This window comes from Bos indicus, chromosome 15, assembly GCF_029378745.1.
Source record: "Bos indicus isolate NIAB-ARS_2022 breed Sahiwal x Tharparkar chromosome 15, NIAB-ARS_B.indTharparkar_mat_pri_1.0, whole genome shotgun sequence".
In the NCBI taxonomy this organism is placed as follows: domain Eukaryota; kingdom Metazoa; phylum Chordata; class Mammalia; order Artiodactyla; family Bovidae; genus Bos; species Bos indicus.
The window spans coordinates 55,426,359-55,452,858 of NC_091774.1; the positions used below are offsets into that span (position 1 = coordinate 55,426,359).

At 47.7% G+C, this 26,500-nt stretch overlaps 1 pseudogene; it reads left to right on the top strand.

Annotated features, from left to right (window-relative positions):
* Positions 1-1,545: 1,545 nt before the first annotated feature.
* On the top strand, positions 1,546-16,632 carry LOC109569030 (2-acylglycerol O-acyltransferase 2-like; annotated as a pseudogene).
* Positions 16,633-26,500: the final 9,868 nt, after the last annotated feature.

Below are 26,500 nucleotides of genomic sequence, written 5' to 3' on the forward strand. Positions count from 1 at the left end.
TGCAGACCTTAGTGTCTGAAGGCAGCAAGGATTTATTAGGTCCACACTTTTGTGGGCATCTGGGTGGTTCTTCTAGGAGTTCCTGCCCTCCCACTTGCTTTGTCCTAGGACCTGCTGATCTCTTTCTCAGGATGCTCTGTCTCCTCAATTTAGTCAATCAAGGTAATCACCTTTGTCACATCAGCTCTGTCCCTCCCTCCATCCTGAATCCCTCCCTTCCAACTCATTGTCCTGATCACTGTCAGCTACTCACGTTGTGGGTTAGCTTAGGGTGAAAGGGCCATAAGCATTAATGGATGAGTCAACTATGTCCCAAGGGGGCTGGGAGCGACTGAGGGCTCCTGCTCAGTTCACTCATGAGGAGGTAGCCGACCTGTTCTACTGTAGAGGGATAGTCTCAGAGCCTTGAGTAGGGCTGGACAACACACTCCCAAGCTCACTCACGAAACTTCTGGCAGAAAGCTTTAGCGCCCTCTTGTGGGCTTGTCCACTAGTCTGGCCATTGCCACTTACCAGACTTCTCCAGAGTAAGCCAGTCACGAAAGAAAGAGAGAGACTGATACAGAGACAGAGAGAGACAGACAGAGAGGTGGAGAGAGAGCCATTTATCTTCTGCTACCTAAACGCTGAGTCACTCACCATCAATTCTGCCTTATTCTATCAGTTGGATGCAAGGCCCTAAGTCCAAGTCACACTCAGTAGGAGGATGTGACACCTGGAGGTGATCGCTGGAGGCATCTTGCAGGTGCTGCCACAGCGACAGCCTATGAGCCCTCAGAGACTGAACTTGGCAACCCCTGTGCTGTGGATGCTGCAGGAGGCAGTCTACCTGGAGGACACAGGCTGAGATGCCCACACAGCAGGGCCCCAGGTGGGGCAAAGGTGTGAGCCCAGGTCAGAGTTGGGAATCATGGCTGTGAGCCCAGGCCTCGCTGGGATGGAGTACAAGGTGCCATCAGACTGAGGGCAACTGGATGGGGGATACGGGGTGAGAAGAGACTGGTAGAGCCAGAGGGAAAGGGATCCCCTTCATTTACCACAACCTTGGAGCCACACAAAGAGGGAGTAGAAGGCATGGTCTTAGAGGAGGGCTGCCTAGATATGTTCCTGAATAGGAATATTTTCTCTGGACTTTGTGTGACCGGAAGTGCCCTTTTGTGTGTTAAGGACTGATACTGGGCTGTTTGTTAAGCAGTTGAGCTCCCCATGAATACAGAGAGCCAGAAGCTGCACAGCAAGGGTCCAATACCACACAGTACCTGCTCCCTGACACCCTCTCAGGGCCCCAGCCTGCCCAAAGGGACTTGCCCTTGTGAGAAGATCTCCCACCAGCACACAGGCTGACTCACACAGCCCGAGGAGCGCAGGAGCTGTCAGATGTGGTAGAGAGACTCAGAGCCTGTCAGGGTTGGACAGAGCTAGGGTCTCCTCCTGAAATCAGGCTGCCCTTTGACCTGGAACAAGTTTTCAGACATCATTTCTCACAAAAGATAAAGGGCCTACTGGGACCTAGCCTGGTGATGACAAGGGCCTAGCCTAGCCAGAATGCTGGATGGTGACAACAAGTGGGACAGAGGTCAGCCAGCACAGCTCTGCCAGCAGCCACGTGGTCCAGCCAAGCCTCACCCTCTCAGGGGAATTGGGCTTTGCTAGGGATCAGGAGGAGGCAGAGATGGAAACATGGGAGCTGCTGAGGGAGTAAAGGAGGGAGAGGACAGAGCACATGTAGGTGAGACTTCCTGGTGAAGGTCAGGGTCAAGGTGAGGTTTAGGGAACAAGAGGCTGAGGTTTATGCCATTGTGCAGCAAAGTTCTATTGAGATAGAGGAGGGCAGGGCAGACAGCGACCCTGAGGATGCCTGGCCTTCTGTCTGGGGGGCTATTGTCAGGTTCAGGGGTTAGGAATTGACTCCCACCCCCCAGGTAGGGAGGAGCCCTGGGAGGTGCTTGAGCTGGAGCGGGTCATGGACCAGATGGAGAGGCAGTGGATGCCTCAGGCTGGGCTGAGCATCTGTCTTAGTGACCCTGCAGCAGGGCAGACCCAAGGCAGGCCTCAGCTCCCTGAGCCACTATCTAAGAACCCGCTACATGCTGGGCTCTGGATGGATGCTACACACACAGTATCTCAGTGTAACTGACAGTGACCTCTTCATGCAGATGAAGTTCATGTCTAGAATCCTGGTCCCAGTGTGAAAGCTGCCTGCGCAGGCATCCTGCTCTCACCTTGCCTACTGTGGCCTCAAATTCGGGAGAGCTGTACATTGAAAACAGCAATGGCACCAGCTGTAGCCACGGGCTAAATGAGGCTAAATCCCTAAATGAGGGCACAACCAATGCCAGCTCTTCCGTATCCCTTCTGTTTGTAAATGCCTGGAGATGGATTTAAAAGACCTGAGAAGGTTTGTGTCAATCACAGACTTAGTTTGGACTTTTCTTAGATTTATGTCTTCCCCTCACTGTCTGCCAGAGAGCTAACCTGAGTGTTTCCTTCTTCAACAAGTTGAACAGGTGCCACGAAAGTCATGTTATATCCCCAGTGAGAGAATGGATAGAAATAGATGGGCACGAAAATGCCTTCTCTCAGCTATTTCAAAAGGGGCCCTGAATAGAACAAAACACCAACAAACGCTGGTCTTATCAGTAAATATCAGTTTGAAGGATCAAAAGAGTCACCTCCCTCAAATAGTGTTAAAACTGTCGGATGATCTTGTTGGAGTTGCCCTAGTTAGTGGGCATATCACCTCAACATGCTGTGGCACAGGTCCAGATTTTTGTACTATTTCTTTTTCCTAACCCACCATCAACTTCTCTTTGTCGTTGTTTAGTCCCTAAGTCATGTCCAACTCTTTGCAATGTAGCCCACCAGGCTCCTTTGTCCATGGGATCCCCCAGGCCGAGATACTGAACTTGGTTGCCATTTCCTTCTGCAGAGGATCTTCTTGACCCAGGGATCAATCTTGTGTCTTCTGCATTGGCCAGTGGAATATTTACCCCTGAGCCATCAGGAAGCCATCTATTTGTAAAATACAACATAAATTACCCAGAAATGAAGAAAACAAAGAAAACGAGTTCAATCCAGTTTTAATTTATTAGTTTAATTACACATAGAACTACTGTGCCACATTGCTCTAAGGTTTCTGAGCAGTCCCCTCCAGCTCTGTACTTACCTTGTCAGGAACCAGTAACAGGCAGCTGGTGGACACAGGCAGGTCCTCAGACCACACAGGAGCCGCGCTGCCCCAGGAAGTATGGTGCTGCCTGGCTGTTGGCCTGTAAGGGGCTTGTGAGGTGGGGGGCACAGAAACCCCGGTGGACTGCTGAGCGCTGTACACGGGTCACTAGGGGCTGTATCTCAGCCCCTGATACCTGGTAGGATGAGGGGCTCTGGGAAGGGAAGGACTTTTCTGAAGTACCACAGCTGCCAAGTGGCCAATGCAGGACTGGTCTCAGCTCTCATCAGGGCTCTTCCAACCTGCCTTGAGGGAGGACCCTGGAAAATGCCTCCCAGATGCACCTTCAAGGAAGGAGGGGTGGTTTGAGCTGCAGAGCTGCCTGCACATGGGCTACTGATCCTAAGACAGACCCAGGCAGGATGTCAGCCTCGGCCACTTCAGCCCAATTCAGGGCCACTCTGATGGGCCATTTTGGTTTACCCTTGCCCTCTGCCCAATTCCACTGTCTTCCTTCTTCATAAACTTTTCACACAGTGGGAATGCAATGAATAAAGTCATGGTCACCATTTGTGATGTTAAATGGAAATCAAGACCCCCAACTTGATATCTGTCTAACACCAGGAAATAAGATGTCTGAATTTACCAAGGAGGAGACATGATCTGCATCCATGGGACACTGATATATTCTGGGTGAGATGTATATTGGTGCTGCTATTTTGGGAAAGCCTGATACCACTACTCTGTAGCTTGTGCAGTCATGTAGCCTTAGACCCGGCCGTCCCTCTGGCTGTTGAGACTGTGGCAGGGAGAAAGGACACAGAGGCTTAGACCAGTGAGATAATCAGTGATAATCAGAGAGGCTGGCTGTGGGGGTGGGAAGCAGCTTTCCTATGCAAGAAATACTTAAATCAACAAAGACTAGAACACGAACTTATCATAAAATGATATTCAATTGAACAGTGAACATTTCTTTTTCACAGAAACTTTTTAATGCTCAACACTAGGCACTATGCATGGGAACAGTATGTTTATTAAGTCCAAGAGAAAAGATAATTCACTGACAGAATGAAACAGTCAAATATATTCTTTTAAAATTTAGAAGTACTTTAATTGTAGACAGATTCAGTAGAGCAGAATTCTAATCCAGATCCTCCCAAATTAAGTTCCTATCTTTCAGAGAAGTCTCTTCTTGACAGAATTGCTTTTCCTGTAATCTTAGTAGGTTCTGGAGTGACTCGCTACAGTGTTCGCTCAACCCCAACAATCACCCACGACCAGCTAAGTGGACAACCATACCACGAAGCCTCCAGGGTCACTTTACACATGTGCAGGGAACCTCTCAACACATGATTTCTGATTGTAACGAGACAGCTATCACTGAGAAGGGCAGCACTTTCATCAGACACTGACTGAAGCTTATTTGGGAGAATGGTGGTCTTCCTGAGAGAACTGATCCATAGCCTCTCTACTCATAGGTCTTTTTCTTCTATTCTGAAGATGTGTATTTTCCAGTCTATATAGTAACTTCAAACTTGGCCTGAAGCTGATAAAGGAACAACCTGTTGGATAATCCCCAGCAGAGAGCCAAGGATGGAGGCTGCCATGTTGTCCCGGCCCATCAAATATTTTTAAATGTTCTCAACCTCCGTTAAGCACTAAGAAACCCCTGTTAAAACCAGTGAAGTACACGAGGAACCCCAGACAGAGCACTGAAAGTGCAGAGTCCTAACCAGTTGACTACCAGAGTAATTTATAATGACCTTGGAAAACTCTATGGCTATGTGGAGACTGCAGCAAGGGCAGGTGAGAGGAAGTCAAGTTCAGTTTTAGACAGGTTGTGCTGGAGGTGCTGAGGAGACTAGCAGAGAGGATGTCAAGTACCCACCTACAAAGTTAAGTCTGGAGCCCAGGGGAGGTCAGGCTGGAGAAGCAGTTTGAAAGATTCCAAGGCCATGAGCCTGGATAAGGTCTCTGCGGGAGAGAGGGTGGAGAGAAGAGGGAGGGTCCAGGGACTGAGGGGGCAGGAGGACCCTCAAACACTTAGTCTGATGAAGGATAAGAGCCACCATGGAGACCCACGAGTAGCCAGAGGGGCAGGAGGCAAACCAGGAGAGGGTGGTGCCCACAGGCTAAGTGGTTTCAAGGAGGAGGGAGGGAACAGCTGTGTCTGAGGCTGCTGAGAGGTCAAGATGAGAGCTGAGCATTAACCACTGGATTCAGCAGTGTGGAGGCCGCTGGTGAACTTGTCAAGGGCAGTTCCACAGGACAGTGATGTCTGAAGCCTGGAGGAGGGAGGAGAGATTGGGAGGGGAGCGTGTTTAATGCAGATGGCTCTTTCTTGAGTTGTGCTGTGCAGGTGAGCTGAGGAACAGGGCAGGAGATGGAGGAGACGGTGGGGCTGATGGATATTTATATGGGAGCTGGTATTGCTTATTTGTAAAGGGAACAGTGGACCTGGCACGTGAAAGGAGACAATTATTGCAGCCAAGTAGTTCTGTAAGTGAAAAGAGGGCAGGATTGCGCTATATTTGCTGCTTCATTTGCTAAGTAATGGGCAATTTTTGAGCAAAGATGATCTGGCAGATAATGTATTGCCTGAGGAGTAAACTGTACTTCTCTTCTCCCATATTCAGCTAGGTTCCGACCAGGTGCTTTTAAAGATTTCTCCTAAGAATCTTGTTCCTGCAATGACACCTTACAGCTGGCTGGTAACCCACCTGCATCCCCTACAAGTGCTTAGAAAACTGCTGGCAGCAATGAACCAGAGGTGTCTCAGACCACAGCAGAGCTCAGAGAAGCTTCCTGAGACAGCAGGTCAAACAGCACGGTGGAGTTCGCCCCCTTGTTTGTGCCTTGGGGACGCAGGCTGCAAACATTCGCGGTCCTGTAGCGGGTCAGCTGTTTCCTGGCCGTGGGTAAGGCGAGCTGGTTTGGAAACTGGTAACCTTGAGCACCCGTCACTTCGGTGCACACAGTGCATTGATGGGAAGAAAATACAGATCCTAAACTGTTTGCTGGCTCAGCATCCTGCTCAGATGGCCATTGAGAGCTTTGCCAGAAGGATGTGTATGGTTACCTGTGCCCACCCCTAGCCCAGCCTGGTCCCTGGGACCATCAGGAACAGCACAGGGAGGTCTAGTAGCCCTGAGCCTGGAGCTACAGTGAGGGCAGCTGAGAGATGGAAGATGAGTCCACTAGTGTTAGAAATAAGAGATTGTACTTTGTCCCTTATCCCGAGGGCAAAGGGCAGCCCCAGGAGGGCTTTACACACTGGAATGACGTGGTCCAATCTGTGTGTGACAGGCTGCAATTGAGGAATCTCAATTGTGTTGTGGTGACTGGGGGAGGCAGATGACAGGGAGAAGTTGTTACTAAATCAGATTTGGGCCTGCTTTCCTGAGCACAGTAAAGCTCATATACTGATACTTGGTTGAGATAAAAATTTTTAGACAGTGCAGTGTTTATTGCAGGAGCCAAGAGAGGAGTCTGAGTATGTATGGCTCAAAATTACAGAAACGCTGCCCGCCCCCCATGAATTTCAGGGAATGGTGTCTAGATACTGGATGAGGTAGAGTTTCTGGGCACATGACCAGCTCCTAGACAACTGTCTGATTGTTTGGTGGTGAGGTAACTGGGAGCCAACATCACCAACCTTCTGGTTTCCCCCGGTCTGGGGTCTACAGGCTGGTGAGCAACTTCCTCTACCTGGTGGGGGTTCAGTATCTGCAAAACAGCTCAAAGATGAGGCTCAGAATGTTATCTATAGCCCTTGAGGAGTTACTAAAATTTCTTGATTTATTGAATAAGTAAAACTATTATTATTAATATTTTCTCTTGACTGTTTTCCTTTCTTTCTGTGTTTATCATTTCTCTGGTTCATTTGATCCTTTAGAAATTGGAGAAAGCTTATGAGGCCACAGTATTTCTACAAATAAAGGGCAGACCGAGGATATGAGAGGTCTTTTCTAGGAAGGCTGCATAGACCCTGCTCAGGTACAAGGTCACGGTTTGCAACAGGGGTCACAACGCAGGTCTGTGGGCCACATACAGCCCCCTGACTCTTTCTGTATTTCTACAGCCCAAAAGCCAAGAATGGTTTTTACAGTTTAAATGCTTGAAATGATTTTGTATCTATGCAATATCCTCCTAGTTGCCTCTTGAGCCTCACATTCTGAATTATGGCTCTGAATTCTGAAAAGATTCCTTACCCTGATCTAGGGAGGCTAGCGGTAGGTAGAGGGATGGGACCGCTTTTCAAAGATACTTAAGAGATTGTCCATGGGCAAAATGTACAGACTGGCAAGAAAGTAAGGGCTTGCCGTGGGCCATACATGCTGTACATGTAGTGAACAGCTGGCTCATGCTGGCCATACAGCAGGCATCTGGGGGAGGGGCAAAGAAGTGACCAGAAAGTTCAACAGGGACCCGTCACCACGGACTCAGGTCCCAGACAAATACTTTCTAGTGGGTTACTTGTTTACTCTGTTCTTTTTTCTTTAATTCACACACTTACACAGAAAGGTAAGCTCCTTTCAAACAGGTGGTCTTGTTCTCGTCTGCATCTCTAGCTCCTTGAAGAGTTGATGTTGGTATATGTTTGTTAAATGAAAGAATGTTGGGAGCATAATGGAGCCAAAATAGTAGAATTGAATGCCAGGTCCCATCCTCCTAGCTTTCTGGATGACCTAGCCAACCTGGCTACACTCTCCAGGTCTCGGTAAAATGGGGTTTTGCCTTTTTCTTTCTGAGTGTTATAAGGGGAAAGAAGGGATCTTCCTTTCTCAGGGACTGGAAATACTCCCAAGTTTGGCATTGCCTGCTGACAGGAGCTAAAAGGTGAGCCCAGGGTGCAGTATACTGTGGGGTGAGGAGAATTCTTTTGGTCAAGTGGAAATGCAAGCATTTAAAAAATCTTTTATTTTATTTTTCTGAGTGAAAAATGAATCCATGCTATTGTTACTCATTCAAAGAGAATACGTATTCTAAAAATGAATCCAGGGAAAAGTGAATCCTACCCCACAGGGAGCCACTATGAACAACTTGGGTTTTATTCTCTAGACCGGATATGGGAGTTCTCATTTCATGGGTACAGAGGTTCAGTTTGGGAAGATGAAAAGAGTTCCAGAGATGAAGGATGGTGATTATTACACAGCAATATGATGAATTAATGCCATCGACAATACACTAAAAATCGTTTCAGGTATATGCCCAAGAGTAGGAATGCTGGGTTTTACGGTAGCTCTATTTTTGGTTTCATAAGGTATCTCCATTTAGTTCTCTATAGTGTCTTTGTCAAGAAAACCATAATATGAAAAGATCCATGCATCACAATGTTCATTGTAGCCCTATTTATAATAACTAATACATGGAAACAATCTAAATGTCCAATGACAGAGGAATGGATATAAATGGAATGTTTACTCAGTCATTAAAAAGAACAAATGATGCCATTGTAACCATATGGATGGACCTAGAAATTGTCATGGTGAATGAAGTAAGTCAGACACAGAAACACAAATATTGTATGATATCACTTATGTGCAATATCAAAAAAGGGTACAAATAAATGTATTTATTTATATAGCATGTGGACATTGAAACAAATTTATGGTTACCAGAGGACCAGGAAGGAAGGAAAAATTGGGGGGTTTGGATTGACATATACACGCTACTTCTTGCCTGGAAAATTCCATGGACAGAGGAGCCTTGTAGGCTACAGTCCATGGGCTTGCAAAGAGTCGGACACAACTGAGCGACTTCACTTCATACACACTACTATCATAAAATAGATAACTAATAAAAATCTCTAGAGAGCATAGGAAACTCCACTCAAGATGCTGTAATGGTTTATATGGAAAAAGAACCAAAAAAAAGTGTGGATATATGTATATGTATAACTCATTTAATTTCCTGTACACCTGAAATGAACATAATATTGTGAATTAACTATAATATAAATTTATAAAAGATAATAAAATTAAAAAATTATTTTGGTACATGTTATGTTTAACATAGGTTTTACTGCCATAAAACTTGAAAAGACAATACAAAGAGCATCAAACACAGCACTGAAATCAGCACTCTGAGGGCAGGTACATCTGTGCGTTGTTCACGGTTGTAGCACCAGCACCTGGCACGTTGCGTGTGCTCTGAATAAAGTGAGCCTCCGTGAGCCCTAACCTACTTTGGCTTATGCATTTTATTACTATTCAGACTGGGTCAAAAGTCCCCTCCCCCGGGTAGTCAGCCATGAATGACAGGCCCAGTTTATCCAACTTTCAAATGTAATACAAGTAGAAGCTGACCTTTAAGAGTTTGAGCACATGGTTTCATGGAGGGAATGGAATGGAGAGGACACAATATTTTCTAAGAATAAAGGCCATTGGCATCAGATTAAAGACAGCCCTACAGACCACCTGAACCTGAGTCAAAGCCGGGATTAGCCTGGGAAAAGGAACTCAGAATCCTAAGACTGGGAGGAGTTGCTCATTGAGCCTGTCCTAGCCCTTCTGCATTCCTGACGGACAGGCCAGGCATAGATTGCCCTCTTCCTTCCTCCCTTCTTCAGCAGGAAATGGCCTGGCAGCAGAGCAAAGAACTGAACAAAAGCTAAAGAGCTCAGGGAGTTGTATCCACACTGAGCAGCTTGGCATGGCCAGAACAAGAGGTGCATGTGGTAAGTGAGGCTGGAGCAAGAGGGACATCAAGTTAGCAGTGGGGAAGTTGGAGTCAGGCTAAGCTGTTTGAGCTGAGCCTCAAGGTTATGAGAAGTCATGTGGGGACTTCAGCTAAAGGGGAGACATATCTATGGAATATAGGATTTATCTATGGAAAGATGGGCTGAGGTAAACAGGAGGTGGGCTAGGTAGAAAGCCTCTTCATTCATAGAATGCATACTAGAAAGATTTCATCCTGTCACATCTCTACCCAGCATTTATTGAGCACCTGGTGAATACAGACTATTGAATAGGGCAGAGATGGCAGTAGAGGGAGAAGACTGAAAGGAACGAGGTGTCTGGGAAAAAGTGTAGTGGGGAAAAAGTCAGTTTGAAGTTAGGTCTACCTGGCTTCAAACCCAATCTCCCAGTGTGACACAGGACAAGCTCATTTCTTCTTCCTTTAAGGCAGAGTAGGCTGACCCCTTCTTCTTGGGGCGAGGCCTGGACAGGACTGTGCTGCTAGTGCTGGGCAAATGGGGAGAGCTTGTGCTTCATACCTCTGATCACTAATGCTCCTGCCTCCCTCCCCAGGCGTTGTCTGCTATGTGGTCTTCATAGGCCTCCAGTTCACAAGATTCTGGATCTTCAGTATCCTGTATGCGATCTGGTGGTATGTGGATCGAGCCAAGCCTTGGCAGGGGGGCAGGCAGAGTGATGTACTAAGGCAGTGGGTCATATGGAGGTACATGAAGGACTATTTCCCCATCTCAGTGAATAATGGGGGAGGTTGTGTTGTGGCCAGGATGGAAGTCCCCAAGTGTCCATGGGAAAACGTGTTCCTGTGTGCAGTGAGCAGAATACTGGGCTGGGAGGCAGGAGACAGACTTTTACCACTCTGTGACCTGAGAATAGTTGGTTTCTCTCTGGGTATGGTGTCCCATGTATAAAGATGCGGAGCAAATATTAGGATTGAGGTTTGAAAGAGATTTGGAGGTTCTGTGGGCCATGTAGTATGGCACATATACATATCTTAGCACAGAGGTGTAAAGCCTTTAGTAGTGCAAGGCAGGGACAGGCCTTCATCTGGAGGCAGGCACTCTTCTGGATACAGAAGAGAAGCGTGTATAGAGTGTAACCTCTGAAGGTGAACATCATAGATTCTAATACAGGGTCTGCAACATGCCAGCTGTATGACCTTGGATGAGTTACACATGCTTGCTGAGCCTCGACGTCTTCATATGTAAAGTAGAGATGCTGCCACATACCTCCTTGAGGTATGTGGATTCCATGACCAGCAGGTCATCCTGGGGCCTTCTAAGAACAACATCTGGCTCTCTTTTCACACCTGGAGCTGCTATCAATTGCACATCTGAAAGAAAAGTGGTGCTGAGTTGCTCTGTGCCTGTCTTATCTACGTCTATTCTGTCCCTCCTAACGCGCTATCTCCCCCAGAGTATTTCTCAACTTGGGCACTATTGATAATATTGTGAGAAACTGAACCTGATTTCCAGAAATTCCATGCGCACAGTGTTCAGAATTGTAGGCCACTGTAGTCCTGTGGCATCAACACCTGCAGATGGCGGGCAGTACCCCCAAGTGTCCAGTAGAGGCAGAGATGACGTGCACTTTGACCTCCCTGTCCTGGACTGAGGCCTGAAAGGGGGCTACGGTAGGCAGATTCTGGACTCTGTCACCCCTCAGGAGAACTTCCAAGTCATCCACACCCCTTTACAGAGCAGGCCGTGCAGGAATTTTAGCATGGCAGGAGGTAGGGCAGCCAGGGAGAGCCTGCCGTCTACTGAAAACAAGTGCACAACCTTAAAGCTGTGAGGGGTTTTGTCCTAAGATGTTACTGAGGACTGTCGTCAGCAGATAGCCTCTCAGCAACCTCGGAGGAGCTGTTCTGAAAGTAACGGAGGGGTCAGGACTTATGGGTTTCGCTGGGGGAAAAAAAAACCACCTATGTAGACAAACATCAAAATATTACTGCCAGTCACAAAAAGCAGACAACTCAAGTTATTGATTTTCATGTTTTTCTGTATATGGGGAGATGCAAAATCTGGGCTCACTGCAATCATTCCTTTGATGTGCGTCCTCACTCACTGTGACCAGTATCCTTTTTTCCTCCATCCTGACTTCCTTTCAAGAACCATCGTCAGTGGCAGCTACAGTGGCTGCTGGCTTGAAGGCAGGAAAGCAACATTCCTTGTCTTAACCACTCTGCTGGGCCTACTCCACATCACAAACCTTTGCACTGTGATTCTATGAAATCACAGTGAAATTAGGAGAGTTTCTAGTGAAATTAGGAGAGTTTCTAGTGAAATTAGGAGACTATGTCTGAGCACTAGAACTTTCTAAACACACCCTATGGGCTTCCTGAGGACCTAATGGTAGAGAATCAGGCAGTGTTTCCCCTAGGACAAGCTGCCTCCACTTTATGCTGAAGATCAGTCCAGGATCTGGGTTTCTCTGTGAAGATTTCATTATCCCGGAGCAGCAGTGTCTACATAGACCAAGCCCTGAGCAGGGGTGCAGTGCTGTGGGCAGGCTGTGACCTGGTGTCAGGGAGTGCTGCAGACTTGGCAGGACACCTCCCTGACCCCTTTCCACTCACACTTGTGGGCCAGGACTTCATGTCCCTCCTCCTGGCCCCCACATCCCTGCACCCTGGAGTCTCTTACACTGAGTCACAGGGGCTCAGTGGTCAGCCCTGACCTGGGACAGAACTCCAGATGCCACAGCCCTTGGAGAGATGCTCACTCTGTCCTGCAATGGCTCCTTCATTCTGGGTGGGCTCTGCCTGGGATACGGTTTCCCTTCACGTAGGACAGGGGCTTGTGTCCCAGTCACCCTCCTAGGGGTTCTACCTCTGCCTTGGGCAGGGACCTTCCTTATCTGGTGGGCTGTTTTGGCTTCATCCATTCATGGGTCCGTTCTCTCTCTCTTCATCCAACGGTCTCCCAGAGCATCTCCTCTGCTCCAGGCCTGCACCAGGGACGAGTATCCTCAGATAGGCGTCTCTAATTTCAGGACACTCACATGGGGGTGTGACAGCACTTGGGGACACATAGAAGAGGTCAGCACAGACAGTTAGCAGAGACTGGGGAGGGCATGAGGTGCAGCCCCGATTCACCAGGCTGCTGTCCCGGCAGCTGGTCAAGACTGCCGACCTGGACCCCTCCTGGAACTACCTCGCTGGCTTCGACCCTCATGGGATCAGGGTGATTGGAGCTTTCACCAACCTGTGCACTGAGGGCACTGGGTTCTCCTCAGTTTTCCTAGGCATCCGCTCACATCTGAGGATGCTAAACTTGTGGTTATGGGTCCCTGTCTTCAAGGGATTACATCACGTCCGTGGGTGAGTCTTCCCAAATCTAGCCAGCATGAGAAGGTGAGGGCTGGAGACATGGAGGAAGGATTTCAGGGAGGGCTTCTAAGATTTCTATACTTCTGCAAGAGCATGTGCAGTGGAGAAGGAGGCTGGACACAAGAAAGCATTTCCCACATCTCTGTGCCCAGCAATGACCTTAGTGACGGATTGGGAAGAAGGGAATGATTTAGTCCCAGCCCTCAGGGAACTCCCAGCTGCGGGAGGAGGGTGAGTGGAGACCTGCCACACGTACCCCACGGTCTCTCCCTGTCACCCCAAACCTAACCACCTTCCTCTTTCCCCAGGGCTGGTCTCAGCAGACAAGGAGAGTGCTGCTCACATTCTGAGCAGGAAAGAAAGCATCAATCTGCTGTCCATCCTTGTTGGGGGCATCCAGGAGGCACTGAATGCCAGGCCTGGAGCCTACAAGCTGGTGCTGTGGAACTGCAAGGACTTCATCAGGCTTGACCTGATGCATGGGTATTGGGGAGAGGGCTCTGGGTTCAACTGGAGGTTGATAAGGATTGTGTTTTTGTGGGATACACCAGAGATTAAGGCAGATTCCATTTTGGCAGGTAGATTCCCAATCCATTGACATTGAAGAGTATATCTTGGTGATCAATGTTTTGTCTCATTTGCAAATACCCGGAGAAGATTCTAGAAGGGAGTTTGGTGATTAAAGGGAATAAGTGTCAAAGGTCATATTGTTGAAAGCTTGCATTACATCTGACTCGAAGGGACTTGGACAATAAAGTTTGAGACATAGCTTAGAGGCTGTTCTCCTAAAGCATCTGTGAAGAATACAAGGTAGCTGGGGCAGAAGAGATTTTTCAGAAAATTTGCAGATATTTTCTATGTAGGAGGACTCTTTGCAGCATTCTGGACTCCCTGTCATGTTACAACAGCCTGACAGTGGCCCTGAGACAGGCCAGGTCCCAAGGCTGTGGCAGGTCTGGGACACACCCGAGGCCTCCTACTTTTGTCCCAGGGCTCTGTCCTCTGTTCCAGTTCCTGCTTACTACGTCCCTTCAGTAGGCCAGGGAACCAGATTGTGCTTTCTTGCCTCTCCACACATCCTCTGTCCTGTCTCCCTCTAGGGCAGATCTGGTGCCGATCTTCTCCTTTGGGGAGAATGACATATTTGACCAGGTTGAGAACTCTCCTGGTTTCTGGTTGCGGTGGTTTCAGGACTGACTTCACAAGAGCACTAGAGGCTCCATCCTGCTCTTCTATAGCTGTGGAGTCTTCCAGTGCAGCTTTGGTCTTATGCCCTGCCACTCACCCATCACCACTGTGGGTGAGCCTAGACCCGGGCCGGGAGGGGAAGGGCTATTGTGTAAGAGGCCTGGGCTTGTGCTGCAAGGAGACCTGGACATAGAGCAGTACACCCTTGACTTTGTGGAGCACAAGTTCTAGAGTGTGAAACAGACACACAGGCAAGTAACCCTCTGAAAGGCAGTCCAGAATGAGAAGAGTAACAGGGGCATGAAGACCAGTAGCCACTACCAATTACTGAGTCCCTGCAGTGTGTCAGGCACTGCACTGGCTCCTTACATGCAGCGGCTTAGTCTTCCCAACAACTTGTGAGGAGGGACTCTCATCCCCATTTTATTGATTGCAAACACAGACCCACAGAAGGTAAATCACTTCCAAGAGATCAGCCTGCCCTTGGTAACAAAATTGAGTTTGATAAGGGTATTTGCCTTTTTATTATGCAAGACAAATCTGACCACAGGGTCTAACGACAGTAATTGGAGAAGGTGGACACAAGACCATGGCAGCTCTGTTAGATCTGTGTGTAAAGTAGCAATCAGCAGTCTCTGAAGGAGAGCCAGAGGGATTTCCTGGTAAATAATGGACATGGGCTTTAGTCCATAGACTTAGCACCATCTTTCAACTATTTGCTTTCTTCTTGAATTTCAACTAGGTTCCAAAGGCAGTACTAATAGAGCTGTTCATCTTCACTCACCCAGTCATTTCTTAGTTGAATACAAGCAAACCCCTCTACCAAACTTTCTTTGCATTATGGGGTGATGATGAAAGTGAAAGTGGAGAGTGAAAAAGTTGGCTTAAAGCTCAGCATTCAGAAAATGAAGATCATGGCATCCGGTCCCATCACTTCATGGGAAATAGATGGGGAAACAGTGGAAACAGTGTCAGACTTTATTTTTTGGGCTCCAAAATCACTGCAGATGGTGATTGCAGCCATGAAATTAAAAGACACTTACTCCTTGGAAGGAAAGTTATGACCAACCTAGATAGCATATTCAAAAACAGAGACATTACTTTGCCAACAAAGGTTCGTCTAGTCAAGGCTATGGTTTTTCCTGTGGTCATGTATGGATGTGAGAGTTGGACTGTGAAGAAGGCTGAGTGCCAAAGAATTGATGCTTTTGAACTGCGGTGTTGGAGAAGACTCTTGAGAGTCCCTTGGACTGCAAGAAGATCCAACCAGTCCATTCTGAAGGAGATCAGCCGTGGGATTTCTTTGGGAGGAATGATGCTAAAACTGAAACTCCAGTACTTTGGCCAGCTCATGCGAAGAGTTGACTCATTGGAAAAGACTCTGATGCTGGGAGGGATTGGGGGCAGGAGGAGAAGGGGACGACAGAGGATGAGATGGCTGGATGGCATCACTGACTCGATGGACGTGAGTCTGAGTGAACTCCGGGAGTTGGTGATGGACAGGGAGGCCTGGCGTGCTGCGATTCATGGGGTCGCGAAGAGTCGGACATGACTGAGTGACTGAACTGAACTGATTCTCATGAATGTTTACAGTGCTGCTGCCTCAGGACGGTTCCCAACAGAAGAAGACATGGCAGCTGCTTTCTGATCCACCTCGTCCCACAGACACAGTCTCTTCCAATCATGGCATCTGAGACTCCCAGATCCACCTTTCCCTGAGGTTAAGAGCCCATCCTTAGGGCTTACACCCTGGTACTGATTTTTTCCTGGCTATGTGACCTTGAACAAGTTATTTAACCTCCCTGGGGCTCATTTCCTTAGCAGTCAAACAAGAATAGAACCAAGTTATATCCCTACATAATTGTTAGGATAACATAAGAGATAATGCATAAAAATGCCTGCTGGCTGTGCTGTTGATATACAGATTGTTGAATTTGACCTAATATCTCAGAATCTATAACGCAAAATAGAATTGAACGGGAGGGATTTAGAGTGCTTATCTACTCAGATGACCACTGTAGTGGGAATACCAAGGTCCCTGCGCTTTCAGTGGTTCCTGCTCTGAGCCACCACTCACCTCTGAGTCTTGCAGTGGGGAAGCCCATCAAGGTGCAGAAGACACTGCATCCCTCTCAGGAGGAGGTGGACAGGCTGCACCATGCTACATGAAGGAGTTGGAAAATCTCTTTGAAACCCACAAGCTCAAGTACAACGTCCCCAGAGACCAACACTTGGAGATCTGCTAAACGCCACCGAGAGGAGAGGCTCCTCCAAAAGGCAGGGCTGGCATTAGGGAGGATGGAGGGAGGTGCTGTGGCCCCAGAAGGCTTCCTGCAGGTGTCTGTTGAACACATCTCCAGAACCTTCACTGACCCCATGCCAGTCCTTGGGTCACAGCTGGCTCCTGGGAGAGAAGACCAGACTCTGGCATCAGTGATTTGCTCTCCTGCTGTGACTCCTCTGTAATGGGTCCTCTTCATATCTGCCCACCTAAGAAATGGGAGAGATGCTGGGAGAGAATGATGTCTGTGTCTGTGTCCTTTGTGATCCTGTCACTCAATGAGCAGGACGAACAGCTGCTCCAGTGAGCAGGTTTCTCTTCCTCTGCCTTGAGTGACAGCGGAGAAGCCACCAGCAAGTACAAGGCTTTCTCCAGAAGCTCCTCCAGTCAAAACTTCCGGATTCAACCAGGCACTTTTGAGTTTCTGAGTCATCTGAGCCCTGGGCTGGCAGTCACAGAGGCCCACAGGTGGGGAAGGAGACTTCAGCTCTGTCACTGGCTAAAGGACCATGAGTATACCTCTTTAACCTTCTTCTAAGTCTCTGTTTTCCTGAGTGACTAAGGTGACCTCTGACCTCAGGTCTGATGCCACTTGAGTTGAGAGCTCCGTGAGTTAGCCCCTACATGCTTTGTAAATTCAGCCTCGAGCTTGACACAAAGGGAGGTCCATAAATGTCAGTTTACCAATGAAAGGATTCTGTTTCAGCCTTATTCTCTTCCTCCACCCTACTCCCCAACTGGGAACACTGGTCAAAGCCTCCCATTTAATCCCAGCCTGGCCCTGCAGCCCTGCTGCCATGGTTCCCCTTCCCACATGGTGGATCCAGAGGGCCACAGAATAGCATATTGCCCCTTCCTCCATGACCAGTCAGCTCCAACTACCATCTCTGCCCTGTTCTGTGGGAGACAAGGGGGAGGCTATGTACAGACACAGGGCAGACTAGGGAGAGAAGGAACATGAGGAGTGAATGGTCAGTGTCTGCAAGCAGGGTAGATGAGGACATGCCTCTGGTGAGAGGTATTCTGGGCCAGTGGTTAGCAACACACCTCATAAGGGAGGGGACAGGATGGGAGCATAGGGCCAGTATTGTGAGCCTAACAGCTATGTGCAAAAATAGCTTTTCTTCCAACAGAAGCTAATAACACCAATACGTATGAATGTGGTCCATCTCAAGATGCAAATATGCGTCCAAGCCTGACCTAACCCTTATCAGTGACCATGTGCAAGTCACATCCCCTCCAAACCTCACTTTTGTTATCAGAGAAAGAAGCATCACAAAGTGGACCTCGAATCTTAGGAGTGGAATAGAGTTAATGAAATAATTAACCATTCTACATCTTGTGAGGAAGGCTGGGAAAGTGAAAGGCACTCAGTCATGTCCAAATCACTGGGACCCCATGGACTGTAGCCTGTCAGGTTCCTCTGTCCATGGACTTCTCCAGGCCAGAATACTGGAGTGGGTAGCTGTTCCTTCTCCAGGGGATTGTACCAACCCAGGGAATGAACCCAGGTCTCCTCCATTGCTGGTGGATTCTTTACCATCTGAGCCACTAGGGAATGTTGGGGAGCAGGTGTAATTAGAAATCAGGTTGTATATGCTCACAGCATCTCATGATGGCCTGTTCTGACCTGATCAGGTGGGTGCGATAGGTTCCCAAGAGAAGTGGGAATCAAGAGCAATAGGTTTGGGAGCGGGAATGATGGTTTCCACTGGGGAAGACCAAGGAGGTGGCAGGTGGGCACGACCATGAAGGCAAGGCAAGATTCGCCAAGGAGATAAATTTCTGCCCACTGCAATTTTCCATTCTTGGGTAATAAACTACTGCAGACCTTAGTGTCTGAACGCAGGAAGGAGTTACTATGCCTTCACTGTTGTGGGTGGCTGGGTGGTTCTATGAGTTCCTGCACGCTCACCTAGTGTGTTCTGGGACCTGCTGACCTCTTTCCTTAGATACCTCATCTCCTCCGATTGGTCAATGAATGTCACCTCCTTTATCACATCAGCTCCACACCCCTCTCAATCCCAATCCCTTGCCCTCCCAACTCACTCTCCTGATCACAGTCAGTTACTTCTGTTGTGGGCTTGCTTGGGGTGAAAGGCCATGAACACTAATAGATGAATGGACAATTATGTACCCTGGGCACTGGGAGCAACTGAGGCTTCCCACTCAGTTCATTCATGAGAAGGCAGGCAACCTGTTCTAGTGTGAGGGGACAAGAGCCTTGATTTGGGCTGGAGGGCCCACTCTCAAGCTCACTCACAAAAATTCTGGCAGAAGGCTTCAGAACCCTGCTTGTGGGCTTGTCAATTACCTGGTAGTTGCCACTCACCAGACTTCTCCAGAGCAAGCCTGTCATGAAGGAGAGACAGAGGGTGAGAGAAAGAGAGTTAGAGAGCACCACACACCGTCTACTACCTAACTTCTGAGTCACTTGCCATCAATTCTACCTTATTCTCTCAGTTGGATTCAAATTTAAGTCCAATGCACACTCAGTAGGAGGATGTGACACCTGGAGGTGATGTCACTGGAGGCATCTTGCTGGCATTATCACAGTGATAACCCATGAGCCCTCAGAGACTAGATTAGGCAATTCCAATGCTGTGGGTGCTACTGGAGGCAGTCTGTCTGGAGGACAAAGGCTGAGATGTCCACACAGCAGAGCCCCATGTGGGGCAAAGTTGTGAACACAGGTCAGAGGTAAGAATCACGGGAATTGTAAGAACCTGGGAATTCTGATCCCAGGCCTGGATGGGACACAGTACAAGGTGACAATCAGACTTAGGGCAGGTGGATGGGGGCTGGGGGATGGGGAGAGACTGGCAGGGCCAGAGGGAAGCAGATCCCCTCATTCACCACAACCTTGAGCCACACGAGGAGGAAGCAGACAGCGTGAACTCGGAGGAGTGCTGTCTAGTGGTGAGCCCACATAGTTATACCCACCCTGGAGTTCATGTGAACAAGGATGTGCTTTAATGTGTTAAGCACTGACACTAGGGTGTTCGTTCTGCAGTCAGCATCCCCATGGGTACAGAGAGCCAGGAGCTGCACAGCAAGGGGCCAACACTACACAGCACCTGCTCCCTGACATCCCTCTGTGTCCCCACACTGCCTGAAGGGACTTGTCCTCATAGGAAGATCTCCCACCAACACACAGGCTGACTCAGACAGTCCAAGGAGCACAGGAGCTGTCAGGTATGGAAGAGAGGCTCAGAGGCCCTCAGGGTTGGGCAGAGCTGGAGTCTCCTGAAATCAGGCTGCTGTTGACCTGGAACAAGTTCTCAGACATCATTACCCACAGGGGACAAAGGACCTGCTGGGGCCTAACCTGGTGACAGTACTGGATGGTAATGAAGTGATAGTTGACAAGGGGTCAGTCAGCACAGATCTGTCAGCAACCACGTGGGCTGGCCAAGCCTCACCCTCTCAGGTGGAATGGACTTTGCTAGGGTCAGAAGATGGGGGAGGTGGGAGTGTGGGAGTTGTGAGAGAGCAAAGGCAGAGAGGAGGGAGCGGTCAGAGCACATGTGGGTGAGATCTCGTGGTAAGAGTCAGGGTCAAAGTGAGGTTTAAGAAATAGGAGGTCAAGGTTTAGGCCTTTGTGCAGCAAACACCTATGGAGATGGGATTGGGCAGTGCAGACAGGGTCCCTGAGAATTACTGCCTTCTGTCTGGAGGAGCTACTGTCCAGTCCAAAGGTTAGGAATTCATCCCCAGGTAGGGAGGAGGCCTCGGAAGTGCTTGAGCTGAAGCATGCCATGGACCAGATAGAAGGGCAGTGGATGCCTCAGGCTAGACTGAGCCTCTGTCTTAGTGACCCACAGCAGGGCAGAGTCAGCTTCCTGAGCAGCTTGCTAGTGAGCACCTACTCTGTGCTCACTCTGGGTGGATGCTGGGCAGGATCTCAGTGTAACTAACAGTGACCTCCTCATACAGATGAGGTTCACAACAGAGGTTAAAGACCTTTCTAGAATCCTGGTCCCATTATGAAACCTGTCTGCCCAGGTGTCCTGCTCTCACCTTGCCTTCTGTGTCCTCAATCTTGGCGGAATTATACACTAAAAACAGCAATGGAATCAGCTGGGTATACGCCCCACCCACCTGACCCCCCTGCTGGCTGCATGTCCCCTCACAACACTTATTCCCTCCCATCTTTACCTATAAATGCTTCATCCATAACTGAGGGTCCAATTAATGCCAGCTCTTCCTCATCTGTTCTTTTTATAAATGTTTGGAAATGGTTTTAAAAGACCTGAGAGGGTTTGTGTCAATCACCAACTAGGTATGGACTTTTTAAAAATTCCATGTCTTCCTCTCACTTCCTACCAGAGAGCTGATCTGAGCGTTTCCTTCTTCTACAAGTTGAATTGGTGCCACGTCTTTCAAGTTACATCCCTATCGAGAGCTTAGATACAAATAGATGGGCAGGAAGATTCCTTCTCTCAGCTATTTTATGAGGGGCCCTGAATCGAACAATAACAGCATCAAGCACTGGTCTTATCAGTTAATATTGGTGCTGCAGGATTAAAGGGGCCACCTCCCTCATAAGGTGTTAAAAATGTCAAATGTTCTTATTGTAGTTACCCTAGATTAGTGGGCCTCCCTTACAACTCAGCTGGTGAAGAATTCACCTGGAATGTGGGAGACATGGGTTCAATCCCTGGGTTGGGAAGATCCCCCGGAGAAGGGAAGGCTACCCACTGCCATATTCCTGCCTGGAGAAGTCCATGGACTGTATAGTCCATGGGGTCACAAAGAGTCCACATTACTGAGCTATTTTCACTTCACTTGATTAGTGGGCAATATTACCTCAACATGTTATGTTAAAGGTTGAGATTTTTATATTATTTCTTTTTTCTAACCTACAATGAACTACTCTGTTTTTAATTGCTTTTGTTGTTGATTTGGTAGTAAGTAGTGTCCAACTCTTTGCGATCCCATGAAGTGTAGCCCAGTAGGCTCTTCTGTCTATGGGATTTCACAGGAAAAATACTGAACTCAATTGCCATTTTCTTCTCCAGGGGATCTTCCTGACCCAATGTTGATCCCGTGACCCCTGCATTGGCAGGCGGATTCTTTACCACTGAGCTACCAAAGAGGTCCATCCATTTGTAAAATACAATATAAATTACCAAAGAAATGAAGAAAACAAATTGTTCAAATCCAATTTTTAATTATTAGCTTCATACACCTAGAACTGCTTTGCCACATTGCTCTAAGGTTTCTGAGCAGTTACTGTCCACCCCTATACCTTGTCTGGAACCAGTAACAGGCAGGTCATGAACAAGGCAGGTCCTCAGACCACACAGGAGCCGCACTGCCCCAGGATATAAAGTGCTCCCTGGTTCTTTACTTGTCAGGGGGTTGTGAAGTGAAGGGCAAAGAACCCTGGTGGACGGCTGAGCAGTGTACCTGGGCCAGTAGGGGCCCCCATCTTAGCCCTGATACCCAGTAGGATGAGGAGCTCTGGGAAGGAAAGGACTTGTCTGAAGTCACATAGCTGGGAGGTGGCCAATACAGGACTGGTCTCACTCTCATCCAGGGCTCTTCCAACCTGTCTTGAGGGAGGACCCTGGAAATGACTGCTAGATACACCTTCAAGAAGGAGGGGTGGTCCCAACTGCAGAGTTGCCTGCACAGGGGCACCTGGTCCTAAGATAGAGCCAGGTGGAATGTCAGCTTTGGCCACTGTAGTCCAATTCAGGACTTATTTGAGAACCTATTTTGGTTCAACTTCTCCCTCTGCCTAATTTCACTGTCTTTGCTCAAAATTTTCCAATAGGAGGAATGCAATGAATAAATTGCATTTCACAATTGCATTTAACAATCATGTTCACAATTCATGATAAGGAAATGGAAATCAATACCATGACCTGATATCACTCTCAGTTCAGTTCAGTTCAATTGCTCAGTAGTGTTCAACTCTTTCCAACCCCATGGACTGCAGTATACCAGGCTTCCCTGTTCATCATCAACTCCTGGAGTTTACTCAAACTCATGTGCATAGAGTCGGTGATGCCACCCAATATCTTATTCTCTGTTGTCCCCTTCTCCTCCTGCCTTCAATCTTTCCCAGCATCAGGGTCTTTTCCAATAAGTCAGTTCTTTGCATCAGGTGGCCAAAGTATTGGAGTTTCAGCTTCAGCATCAGTTCTTCCAATGAATATTCAGGATTGATTACCTTTAGGATGGACTGATTGTATCTCCTTCAGTCCAAGGGACTTTCAAGAGTCTTCTCCAACACCACAGTTCAAAAGCATCAATTCTTCGGTGCTCAGTTCTCTTTACAATCCAACTCTCACATCCATGCATGACTACTGGAAAAACCATAGCTTTGACTAGACAGACTCCTGTTGGCAAACTAATGTCTCTTCTTTATAATATGCTGTCTAGGTAAGTCATAGCTTTTCTTCCATGAAGCAAGTGTCTTTTAATTTCATGGCTACAGTCTCATTCTGCAGTGATTTTGGAGCCCACCAAATAAAGCCTGTCACTATTTCCATTTTTTTCCCCATCTATTTGCCAAGAAGTGATCAGACCGTATGCCATGATCTCAGGTTTTTGAATGTTGAGTTTTAAGCCAACTTTTTCACTCTCTTTCACTTACATCAAGAGGCTCTTTAGTTCTTCACTTTCAGCCATAAGGGTGGTGTCATCTGCATATCTGAGGTTATTACTATTTCTTTCGGCAAACTTGATTCCAGCTTGTGCTTCATCTAGCCCAGGAATTCTCATGATGTACTCTGCATATAAGTTAAATGAGCAGGGTAACAATATACAGCCTTGCCATACTTTCTTGATTTGGAACCAGTCTGTTGTCCCATGTCCAGTTCTAACTGTTGCTTCTTGACCTGCATACGGATTTCTCAGAAGGCAGATCAGATGGTCTGATATTCCCGTCTCTTGAAGAAATTTCCACAGTTTGATGTGATCCACACGGTCAAAGGTTTTGGCATAGTCAGTAAAGCAGAAGTAGATATTTCTCTGGAACTGGTTTTCTTTTTCAATGACCCAATGGACGTTGGCAATTTGATCTATGTTTCCTCTGCCTTTTCTAAATCTAGCTTGAACATCTGGAAGGTCACAGGTCACGTACTGTTGAAGTCTGGCTTGGAGAATTTTGAGTATTACTTTGAGAGCATGTGAGATGAGTGAAATTGTGTGGTGGTTGGAACATTCTTTAGCATTGCCTTTCTTTGGGATGGAATGAAACTGACTTTTCCAGTCCTGTGGCCACTGCTGAGTTTTCCAGATAGCTGGTATATTGAGTGTAGCACTTTCACAGCATCATATTTAAGACTTGTAATAGCTCAATTGGTATTCCGTCACCTCCACTAGCTTTGTTTGTAGTGATGCGTCCTAAGGCCAGGATGTTTGGCTCTAGGTGAGTGATAACACCATCATGATTATCTGAGACATGAAGATCTTTTTTGTACAGTTCATCTGTGTTTTCTTGCCACTTTTTCTTAATATCTTCAGCTTCTGTTAGGTCCATACCATTTCTGTACTTTATACTGCCCAACTTTGATGTAATGATATCACTCTCAGTTCAGTTCAGTTCAGTCGCTCAGTTGTGTCTGACTCTTTGTGACCCCATGAATCACAGCACACCAGGCCTCCCTGTCCATCATCAACTCCCGGAGTTCACTCAGACTCACGTCCATCAAGTCAGTGATGCCATCCAGCCATCTCATCCTCTGTCGTCCCCTTCTCCTCCTGCCCCCAATCCCTCCCAGCATCAGAGTCTTTTCCAATGAGTCAACTCTTCGCATGAGCTGGCCAAAGTACTGGAGTTTCAGCTTTAGCATCATTCCTTCCAAAGAAATCCCAGGGCTGATCTCCTTCAGAATGGACTGGTTGCATCTCCTTGCAGTCCAAGGGACTCTCAAGAGTCTTCTCCAACACCGCAGTTCAAAAGCATCAATTCTTTGGCACTCAGCCTTCTTCACAGTCCAACTCTCACATCCATACATGACCACAGGAAAAACCATAGCCTTGACTAGATGAACCTTTGTTGGCAAAGTAATGTCTCTGCTTTTGAATATGCTATTTAGGTTGGTCATAACTTTCCTTCCAAGGAGTAAGCGTCTTTTAATTTCATGGCTGCAATCACCATCTGCAGTGATTTTGGAGCCCAGAAAAGTAAAGTCTGACACTGTTTCCACTGTTTCCCCATCTATTTGCCATGAAGTGATGGGACTTGATGCCATGATCTTCGTTTTCTGAATGCTGAGCTTTAAGCCAACTTTTTCACTCCCCACTTTCACTTTCATCAAGAGGCTTTTTAGTTCCTCTTCACTTCTGTCTGACTACACAGAGGCCCAGAGAAGATGTGTATCTGGACACTGCATATATTCTGTTCAAAGTCTACATTGGTGCTACAGTTTTGTGCAAAGCCTGGCACTACTGCCCTTTAGCTTGTGCAATCACATTCCCAGCAGTCCCTCTGGCTTATGAGTCTGTGGGAGGAATAAGGGCACAGGGACAGAGACCAGTGAGAATGTTGTCATCTCAGTCCATCAAAGTGGCTGGCTGTGGTGGTGGAAAGCAGCTTTCCATCGCAAAAGATATTTAAATCAACAAAAGAATAGAGCATGAACTTGATGAAATGATATTTAACGACTTGTAAACATTTTCACGTGTACTCACTACCATTAGGAAAGCACTGTAACCACAATAAAATTTCCAAGGCACCTAGGCCATCAGCCATGAAAGGGAGAGTCATAAGCACTGGATGACCAAGATATTCCCTGTGTGACCACTTTGCAAAGCTCTGTGGCTATGTGGAGACTGTAGCCTGGGCAGGTAAGGGGAAGTTAAGTTCAGTTTTAGACAGGCTGTGATGGAGGTGCCAAGCAGACTGTGAGTGAGGATGTCAAGTACCCACTTACATAGTCAAATCTGGAGCTTGTGGGGAAGTCAGGGCTAGAGATACAGTTTGGAAGTGTTCGTCCTGAAGACAGATTCCATGGCAATGAGCCTGGAGGAGGTCTCTGAGGCGGGGAGGATGGAAAGAAGAGAGAAGGTCCAAGGACTGAGGGGACAAAAGGGCCCTGAAACACTTAGCCCGGTGAAGGATAAGAGACTCTGTGGAGACCCAGAGGTAGACGGAGGGGCAGGAGGGAAACCAGGAGAGCGTGGTGTCCACAGATCAAGTGGTTTCAAGGAGGAGGGAAGAAACAGTTGTGTCTGAGGCTGCTGAGAGGTCAAAATGAGAGCTGAGAATTGATCACTGGATTCAGCAGTGTGGAGGCCAGTGGTGAACTTGTCAAGGGCAGTTCCATGGAACAGTGGCATCTGAAGTCTGGAAGAGAGAGGACAGAATGGAGGAGAGGGCATGGGAATCAGACGGCTCTTCTGTGAGTTTTGCTGTTCAGGCAAGCTGAGGAAAAGGTGGCCAGAGAGGAGATAGATAGTGGGGCCTGGAGATATTTATATGGGAGCTCATAATTCCTATTTGTAAAGGGGAACCGTGGACCTGGCAGGTGAACGGAGATAATTACTGCAGCCAAATAGTTGTGTAAGTGTAAAGAGTGCAGGCTTGCCCTATACTTGCTGCTTCAATTGCCTAGTAATGGGCAAGATTTGAGCAAAGGTGATCTGGCAGATAATGTATTGCCTGAAGAGTCCACTGCACTTCTCTTTCTCTGTAGTAAGTTTAATGAGGCCAGGTGATTTTGAATATTTCACCTAGGATACTGCTCCCTGCCAGGTAGATGCAATGAGATTCTACAGCTGGCTGGAAATCCACCCACAGTCTCCCACACTCCCACAAATGCTTAACAAGCTCTGGCAGCAACAAAAACCAGCAGGTGTCTCAGACCACAGCAGAG